Genomic DNA, 10,453 nt, shown 5'->3' with positions numbered 1-10,453 from the left:
GCACCAAAACATCATGTTATACAACAAATTTGACAGAAAAAGTAGTTCATTACGCAGTAATGCTATGTAGTAATTACTGTATTTACGAATTTAGCACCAAAATATCACGATGTATTGAAAACATGGACTACAAAAATGCGTTGGATAATCCAGAACGTTGGATTAGCGAGTGTTGGATAAGTGAGACTCGACTGTATATTGAACTATACCACTATACTATTATATAATATGTAATATATAACATATAATTAATATTATTGTATGGTATTACTATTAGTATTATATTGTATAACATAAGATTATTATCAATATTATATGTATATACAATATATTATATTATTAAAACTGATATAAAAATATTATATTATAAAGCTGAGGGCGGGGGCCAGGTAAATGACCTTGGAGGGCCGCATCCGGCCCCCGGGCCTTAGTTTGGGGATCCCTGTTCTGAAGGATAGAATCCATACCAAGAGGTTCAAATGATAATAAAGATGGTTTTAAACACACATTAATAAAACTGATGCAAGTAGTTTGATAATAAAACAGAAGTCTTGTAAAACTCTTTTTCATTTGATTTGATGATAGACAGATAGAAAAACAAAGATTGAATTACCACATATCAGGGATATTGAAGCAATGGGTTTGTTCCATCATTGGGGTGTTTAAATTTCCTTCTTTATGATTTCACAATTCTAAGGCTGAAAGCATACATTATGTTAAAACCATTATGAATGGGTTTTTTAAAAAAACAAAACCTTAAACCAACTCTCTAGAGCCAATTTAAGTTGGAATAGAAAGTTTAAACTTTCCCCATACCAATTTCATGAAAAATTTGTTTCCCTCCATGTACTGAAAAGCAATATTTAAAAAGCATCACATTGATGCTAATGAAAATTTATTTTATTATCCTTATTTTGCACATTACCTGCAATATTCTTTTTGTTTGTTTGGTTTAGTTTTTATGTTTGTTTCCCAAGGGAGCATGATGCAATAGAAAATACAAATGAATATGTAAATCTTTTCAGATTTTCTGTTGCTCATGCCCCCAAAAGCCTTTTTTCTAAAGGGACAAAATATATCCTGACCAAAAAAAATTGCTCAACTTGTTTTCACTCATTTCCTGATTTTGGTTGCATTTCTTATGAACAAAGTGTTTTCAAATTGAATTTTGTATCACTGTTTCCTAATACTTGAAAAATTTTAAATCCCATGACCACATTTTAGAAAACAAATTGTGACTTCTGATGGCATAACAAGTGCACTCTTTCCCTTATACCTTTTTCCTGTTGATCCTGCTCACTTGTAGACAATCCTGACTCGATTTAAGATAGATGTATGTCTGAACCAAGGGAGTCTTATTTAAAGTCAATTATTTAATGTTAATGTGCCATAAATTCTGTAATCTTAGAAAAGGTCCTCTTCTCCAGCTACGCTTTCAAGGAAATAAGAACAAAGGAAACAAAAGAGATATTAGTAAAATGTTCACAGATAAGCATGATAGTTAATGTTTTTTAAAAACATACAACTGAAAATAATAACTGCCTCACTTAACATTTAACTATTGAATGGTTCAGACCCAGATTATTTGATAACCTGCCTCCCCATTTACAAACCTATTTGGACTCTACAATCATTGGAGTGGGCCCTCCTCTCAATCCCAACCAGTCTCAAGCATGGCTGGTGATAACGAGAGGGGGGGGGAGCTTCTCCGTAGTTGCCCCTTCCCTCTGGAACTCCCTCTCAAAAGAAGTCCCCTCACTTCTCTCCTTCAAGAAAGACTTAAAAACCTATTTTGTTTGTTAGTGTATGGTGAGGAGGAAAAGTAATATCGATTCTATCCTGGTGGACGTTGCTGAAAATGATTATGTAACTTATTGAAGAGCTATGTTTTTATACTTTTATACAGATTTTAACTGTTTAATTGTGCCATCTGTGATGCCTGATTGACTGATTTATACCTTTTTAGCCAAATCATTTAATTTGTTTTGATAGTATGTTCATTATTGTATATGGCATTGAATGTTTGCCTCAGTCATTTTTTGGAAGCTGCCCTGAGTCCATCTGCGGAGAGTGGGTGGGTTAAAAATTATAATAATAAGTATTATTAAGCATTTAAATTTAAGTATATTTGTAGGCTTTTAAATTATAATCAATACAAATTTTAAGTGCTCAGACTTAACAGAGTATTGTCCTCACCTATCAGATAAATAAAGCAGGAGTGGTCCTGCCTTTAAACTGTGGATCTTTAAACAGCAAATGTTTACTTCATTCATGTTATATGCATGCCCAGTGGAGGCACTGGCAAATCAAACTGGATGAAGAAAGGAACAACTTGCCAGCCTTCAACATGTCTTTTGGCAGATGGTGATTCTTGCAAATGCCTTTTCGGATCTCATTTGCACAAGAGTTTTTCCAAAGAAAGCACATGAGGTGCTAGAAGGCTCACACAGAGTGGGTGTCATGGTTGAATATATTCCAATTTATAGTGCTATAAAAAACAGCATGCCAAAAATATGATTAGGCAAGATGCTGTAAGTACAGCAGCAAGATGAATCAAGGCTGGGTTCGGGAATCAATTAGGGGTGGATCAAATAGGACAATTTGGAAAAGGAATTTATGTCATGGCAGAAAGCAAATGTAGAACAATTCTTTGCCTCAAGAAAGAGGGAGGGAAGGAGGGAGGGAAGGACACTGCCTTGTTTGTAGGAAAATAAGTGACCAGATTTCATTGATTTAAATGGGAAGGGTTTTACCCTTAGAATGTAGTTCATTCTGCACAAATACTATTTATTACTCAGTTTTTTTAACAAGACACAAGCAAAAACAAGCTAATTGAAACTGTGGCATCAGCAGCAAATATCAACTGTCTAAGAATACCTAAGAGTTTGGGAACACAAATGTCATTCAAATGCAGTAATATGTTCAAAATTTTATTGTGAAAAGCTTTAACAAGGCAATAACATAAAAGGCAATGCTCCTATTGTTTCTGCCAGTTTCAAATAATTAAGCAGGATTTCTTTTTACATTTTATTCTTCTTTCTCACCCACTCATTCAAATGTACCTTGACTACTTCAAAAGAAAACACCAGTATTTAAAAACAATTAACATGATCAATACAATATATGTGGATCCCAGAGTGTTCTGAAGCAACCAGAGAAAATTGTGTATTGCCCTTTCAGAAACTGAAAAAAAGTAACAAAGGCACAAGTATGGATATGGAATTTAACAGGCTAGTTTTAATCTTTTTGCATACAGAAGCATAAATAATTGTTTCCTCTGGCTTTTTGACTGGCACAAACATAAAACCACACTTCAAGGTTGTATCCTACATTTACCAATTCATGCTTACTGTCACATGCAATTGTATTTCACATTGCACAAATATTGTTTGGGCATTCTCCTAGGAGTTGTAATGAAGTGTGTTTTTTCATTTACAGATGCCATGTTTAACTGTGTTTTAAAAGGGTTAATATTTCAGTAGCTCAGCATTCTGAGGCAGGTTGCCATAGAAACGTAGCTGCTTCTGTAGAAATGTAACCAGCAAGAAAGGGGCAGAGCTAGCTGGATGAAAAAGGAGAGAATGTTTTAAAAACAGTTTTATTCGGTGGTCAGAGAACCACAGGGAGGGCTGATTCTCAGTTGGAGAATCAGGGTGGCTCAAAGGTTGGATTTTGAGTCAATTTAAAATAAGTTTGGTGACTTATTTTAAGGTAGTCTGTGGTCAGCGAACCACAGGGAAGTCTGATTCTCAGTTGAGGGGATCAGGGTGGCTCAATGTTGGATTTTGAGTCAATTCTAAAATAAATTTGGTGACTTATTTTAACGTAGTCTGTCTCCTGACTAGGAACAGATAGTCTGTGACTGAAATTCACAGGGTGACTGCAGGTTTAGGCAGTGGAGAAAGAAGTGACATTTTAGGAAGTTTGAATCACCTCATTCTGCTATTGCAACTGTTAATCTAAGTGCCTCTGCAGAAGTGATTGTAGCCATTAAGCTTGTGCCTCAATAAACGTGTTATTGTTCTTCAAACATCTCAGTCTCTGTCATATATACACACATCAAGAATAAAGAAGAAGAAAGAAAAACCAAGATTTAAAAGTCTCCTCTCTAAGTAGCTAGTGGCTACGTATTCCTATAGTGGTGGCAAGAATTGATGATCCCCTTGACATTTGGTGGCAGCATTATAAAACCTCTATAATTTGGTGGCAGCATTATAAAACCTCTATAATTTGGTGGCAGCTTTTAAATAAAACATATTTAATAACTGGTGGCAGCAGATATAAAATATATAATAATTAATTAATAAAAACAACCTCCATCTCCACATCTCTGCAATCGGTGTCAGCGGTGGGGATTTTTAAAAAGATTTCTCCTCCTGCCTGACATCATTACAATTGGTGGCAGCGGTGGGATTTGAAAAGTTTCCCCCCCTGCCTGGAAGAACCTCAGCCATTATTAAACATCTTTACAATTGGTGGCAGCGGTGGGATTTAAAAAGTTTTCCCCCTGCCTGGAAGAACCTCAGCCGTTATTAAACATCATTACAGGAGTGTACAGTGCATTGGTTGTCAACTGACCACAAGGATAGCAAACTCTTTCCCACAGATGCTTGGAGTTAACTAAAGCTTTGCCACTGCCATACTCAAGGTAGCTGAAAGAGGATTGATGCTGAAATCCAAAATGAATTGCCGCTCTCATGGCAGCAAATCCCCTAGCTGGCCCTCTATTCATGGGAATTTTGTGGCCCAGCCTTCTAACTTGTGTATTTTTTTTCTGCCCTGTCAACCACACTGATTTTGCTGTTACTATTATGCAACTTCAGGTTGGCTGCAATATATGGTGACACTAGCATAGGGATTTTTTGGAACAATGTATTCAGTGGAGGTTTGCCATTGGCTTCCTCTAAGTCTAAGAAAGTGTGACTTATTTAAGGTCACCCAGGGGCATTTTATTGCTGAGTGGGCATTCAGACCAGTGGTTCTCAACCTGTGAGTCCCCAGATGTTTTGGCCTTCAACTCCCAGAAATCCTAACAACTGGGAAACTGGCTGGGAGTTTTGGCAAAAACACCTGGGGACCCACAGGTTGAGAACCACTGATTTAGACAATGGTCTCCTGGAGACTACTTCCAATGCTCAAACTATTATACCAGTGGCAGAGTCTTACAAAAAGTTTACTTGTATGTGCTTGAACACAAGCAGAATGTTTCTTAAGTTTAGACCAATGACCAAGAGTACAGAGGGATGTAGGAGGGAGGAGCGTTTGCCGGATTCCCAGGGAGAAGCGCAATAGGCTTCTTGCGACCCTGGAAAAAGATAGGTGTGGTAGTCTCCTTGGCAGTCCCTCCAAGCTGAAGGTCCTGCTGCTTAACGCCAGATCTGTCAACGGTAAATCATCAATCATCCAGGATTTAATCCTGGATGAACAGGCGGATCTGGCATGCATCACTGAGACCTGGTTGGATGAGCTGGGTGGGGTAAGTCTTACCCAGCTTTGTCCTCCGGGTTTCGGGGTGCATCAGCAGGCCAGGCCCGGAGGGCGGGGAGGTGGGATTGCAGTGGTCTTTCGGCAGTCCATCGCCCTGTTCAGATGCCCCATTTCACAATCTGCTGGGTTTGAGTGCGTCCACTTGAAGGTGGGAACCCGGGACAGTTTGGGGATTCTGCTAGTGTACCGTCCACCCCGCGACACAGCAGTCTCCCTGTCTGAGCTAGCAGAGGTGGTCTCTAGCATGGTGTTGGGTTCCCAGTGACTGATTGTGCTGGGCGACTTCAACATTCATGCTGAGGCCACCTTAACAGGTGCAGCTCAAGACTTCATGGCCACCATGACGACCATGGGACTGTCCCAAGTAATATCAGGTCCCACTCATCAAGCTGGACATACACTAGACCTAGTTTATGTTGTGAGTGACGGTTTGGTTGGAGTGGAAGAGCAAATTATTCTTCCATTGTCATGGTCCGACCATTATCTGATCAGTTTAAGACTCACTGTGACCTCAAACCTCCGCAGGGGTGGGGGACCGATTAAGATGGTCCGCCCCAGGAGGCTTATGGATCCTGATGGATTCCTGAGGTCTCTTGGGGATCTGCCTGCCATGGAGGCTGACGATCCTGTCGATGCCTTGGTTGATTGCTATAATAGCGAGATGACCAGGGCAATAGACATGATCGCCCTGAACAGAGTCTCTTCAGCACCCTGGTTTACAGGGGAGCTGGCAGAGATGAAACGCACAAGAAGGAGACTAGAGTGCCACTGGCAAACATCTCGTGACGTCTCTGACCAAACACAGGCTAGAATCGCCATTAAGGCCTATTCTGTGGCGTTGCAGGCAGCCAGGAAGGTTTTCACGACTGCCCGCATCGCGTCTGCAACAAATAGACCATCAGAGTTGTTTCGGGTCGTCAGGGAGCTCCTCCACCCTCCTGAGGTTGGGGGGGCACCTGGCGACTCAGCAACTCGGTGTAGCGAGTTCGCTCACCATTTTGCAGACAAAGTTGCTCAGATTCATTCAGACTTGGATGCCGGCCTTGATGCAATGCTGGAGGAGGTAACCGAGGCATCTGTCTGTTCGAGCTTGTGGGATTTGTTTCAGCTTGTGCAACCTGATGACATGGACAAGATCCTTGGAGCGGTGAGGGCGACCACATGTGCCCTTTATCCTTGCCCTTCCTGGCTTTTGAAACAGGCCAGTGCTGGGTTTGTGAGGATAATTAATGCCTCTTTGGAACAGGGTAAATTTCCATCTTGCCTTAAACAAGCCATAGTGAGGCCAGTTTTGAAGAAGGCCTCCTTGGATTCCACCATTTTAAGTAACTTCAGACCAATCTCTAACCTCCCTTTTTTGGGCAAGGTCTTGGAGCGGGTAGTTGCCTCTCAGCTCCAGGGATTCTTGGAAGATACTGATTTTCTGGACCAATCGCAGTCCGGCTTCAGACCTGGGTACAGTACTGAGACGGCTTTGGTCGCCTTGGTGGATGACCTCCGTAGAGAACTGGACAGGGGGAGTGTGACCCTGCTGGTTCTCTTGGACATCTCAGCAGCTTTCGATACCATCGACCATGGTATCCTTCTGGGACAACTCTCCGGGATGGGCCTTGGGGGTACTGCTTTGCAGTGGCTCCAGTCCTTCCTGGAGGGTCGCTCTCAGTTGGTGAAGCTAGGGGACTCCTGCTCGGACCCCTGGCTATTGACTTGTGGGGTCCCGCAAGGTTCCATTCTGTCCCCCATGCTTTTTAACATCTACATGAAACCGCTGGGTGAGGTCATCTGGAGTTTTGGAGTTCGGTGCCATCTCTACGCAGATGACACCCAACTCTACTATGCTTTTCCACCTAAATCCAAGGAAGCCCCTCAGATACTGGACCAGTGTCTGGCTGCTGTGTTGGCCTGGATGAGGGCGAACAAGCTGAAGCTTAATCCCGACAAGACAGAGGTCCTCCAGGTCAGTCGTATTTCTAATCGGGGCATAGGGTGGCAACCTGTGCTTGATGGGGTCGCACTCCCCCTGAAGATGCAGATCTGCAGCTTGGGGGTCCTCCTGGACTCAGAGCTGACACTTGATGCTCAGGTGTCAGCGGTGGCTGGGAAGGCCTTTGCACAATTAAAACTTGTGTGCCAGCTGCGACTGTGCCTCGAGAAGTCAGATCTGGCCATGGTAGTCCATGCCTTAGTTACCTCTAGACTGGATTGTTGCAATGCACTCTTTGTGGGGTTGCCCTTGAAAATGGCCCGGAAACTTCAACTAGTCCAGTGCTCGGCAGCCAGCCTACTAACTGGAGCAAATTACAGGGCGTGGTCTACCCCCCTGTTTAAGGAGCTCCATTGGCTGCCGTTTATTTTCCAAGCCCAATTCAAGGTGCAGGTTATCACCTATAAAGCCCTTAGCGGTTCGGGAACCACCTACCTTTGCGACCGTATTTCCCCCTATGAACCTACACAGTATCTCCGTTCATCAGGGGAGGCCCTCCTCTCGATCCCACCACTGTCGCAATTGCGGTTGGTGGGGACGAGGGAGAGGGCCTTCTCCATCGTGGCCCCCCGGCTCTGGAACTCTCTCCCCAGGGAGATCAGGCAGGCCCCTACCCTCCTTATTTTTCAGAAGAGCCTGAAAACTTGGCTCTTCCAACAGGCTTTTGGCGACTGATTTCCTTAGTTTGAGATTGGTCTGTTTGTCCATTATATTTTTATAGCATTTTTACTCCTTGCCGTATGTAATCTTTGGGTGTATGCCTCCTCCAGCACCTTAATGGGATAATAGTCCCTGGTACCTACCTCTTTCCTATTCTGTACTGTATAAAACTATTTGCACTTTTCTGGCCCACTACCCTTCTTAGGAGCCAACCCAGGTTTTTATCAAAGTGTGTTTATTGTTTATTGAAGTGTGTTTATTGTTTATTAAAATATGTGATTTTATTTGTTTATGATTTGTTTTTTTATTGCTGAGTTTTATATTGTTTGTTGCCTGGGCTTGGCCCCATGTAAGCCGCCCCGAGTTCCCTTGGGGAGATGGGGCGGGGTATAAAAATAAAGTTGTTGTTATTATTATTATTATTATTATTATTATTATTATTATTATTATTGAAGGGGAACACCCCTTAGGAAGCAAGCATAGTAGACCTGAAAACTAGCAGTTTTGAAGGGTTTAAAAAAAATGGGACAGAAGCTGGTAAAAGTAGTTGGGTCCTTCACTACCATGTCAGAGGACAGAAAAATCCCAGAACAAACTTATGCAATAAGGAAAATTTGTCAACTTAGGGTGGATCTACACTGTAGAGGTAATGCAGTTTCACACCACTTTAACTATGGCTCAATGTTTTGGTATTATGGAAGTTGTAGTTTTACAAGGTTTTTTAAATTGCTGCCAAAGAGCGCTGGTGCCTCACCAACTACAAGTCCCATGATTCCATAGCATTGAGCCATGACAATTACAGTAGTGTCAAATTGCATTAATTCTACAGTGTAAATGCACCCTACATTATTGCATTTGTTTAAAGACAGATACTGATCTGAGTTCCATGAGAGTTTAATAAATTATCTGCAGGCTGAATATATATCTTCATATAATAATGCAACTAATCCTTCACATATTCAAACATGTTCAGGCACCTCATAAATATATTGACTGAAGAGGAAACCCTCTACTTGTTGTTCAGCATTGCAGGGTGTGTAGCTTCTTCATTATGCACTCTTGAAGAATCTCTGCTGTGCCCGCTGTGATGAGTACAAGTCTGGGAGAGATGCCACCAATCATCTGCAGAAACCTCTATTCCTTTTTCCCACTGGAGTCCTACATCTTCCCATTTCTCTTCAGCAGCCCAATTCTTTCTCTTTCTGTGTGTAAGATTGTAGATTGTAGTTTCTGGTGTCAGATCTGTGGGCTTGCATTAAAGCTGACAGCAAGCCCACTTTATTCTAAAAGTTTGCTCTGATGTCACAATACTTGCAAGTTCTGTTTATTGGCAGGAACAGGTTCAGTACGAGGACACTTTTTAACTTGAACCTATTTTTGTCTGAAAAGGCTCCTCATGTGAGGTTTTCAGGGAGCCGTGAATAACCTGTCCTAAGCCATCAAGAACAACATTTTATGTTCTTTTCTGTGACACCTGGATAATTCCTGAAACCATAGAAACAATCTATTATCTTAACATAAGAGGTATAACTGGAGTCATGTCCTACTTTGAGAAGGCTTCCTGAAACAACAAAGAGAAAGAGAAGAGCCACAATGATTGGTCCCAGCTGAAGCCTGTTGCCTAGTCCATTCCAGGCAACAGCTGCAGATTGAGAGGAGAAGACAGAGGCACACCATCCTCTTGAACGACATAATTTTAAGCAAAGTGTCAGGCATTAAATACATGATGCTGTACTAAAGAGGCCAGCTGGACTGATTAACTGCTGGCTATAAATTAGCTCACAGGACTTAAATATACAAGATTTCATCTTAAATTAGAAGCCAAACAGGGTCAAACCTGCTTGGATGGGAGAGTTCTGTTACTGTAGATTATATTTTAGGAATTGTCAAAGCCCGCACTGAGTATCCCTTATCTATGGAAATCTTTTGACATTCATGGGTTCACAATATGCCAACAGGTGACTTTAAGGCAAGCACACACACACTTAGCTCAGACCATTCCAGGTGCTGTACAACATCAATTTTCAAACTTCTATGCAGGCCATTCCCTATTTGACATTTCTAGTTTCTGGATTCCTGAACTTTAGAGGACTATTCCTTCTGCCAGTTCCTCTCTCAGCTTCTGTTTCTGCTTTGCACTGCTTTTTTCCCCTTTAAACCAAACTTTTTTAAAACCAAGGACTAGCCTTAGGTTGCCTTCAAAGGACCATTTGTAATTGTAAAACTGTATAAATGTAACTATGTTACCCTAGCATTGAAAGCCTCACGGGCCACATAAAATGTGATGATCTCGATTTGGCCTACAAGCATTGCCTTTGCCAC

The sequence above is a fragment of the Anolis carolinensis genome, chromosome 3 (assembly GCF_035594765.1).
Source record: "Anolis carolinensis isolate JA03-04 chromosome 3, rAnoCar3.1.pri, whole genome shotgun sequence".
NCBI classification, from domain to species: Eukaryota; Metazoa; Chordata; class Lepidosauria; order Squamata; family Dactyloidae; genus Anolis; species Anolis carolinensis.
Note: the sequence above shows the minus strand (reverse complement) of the source record.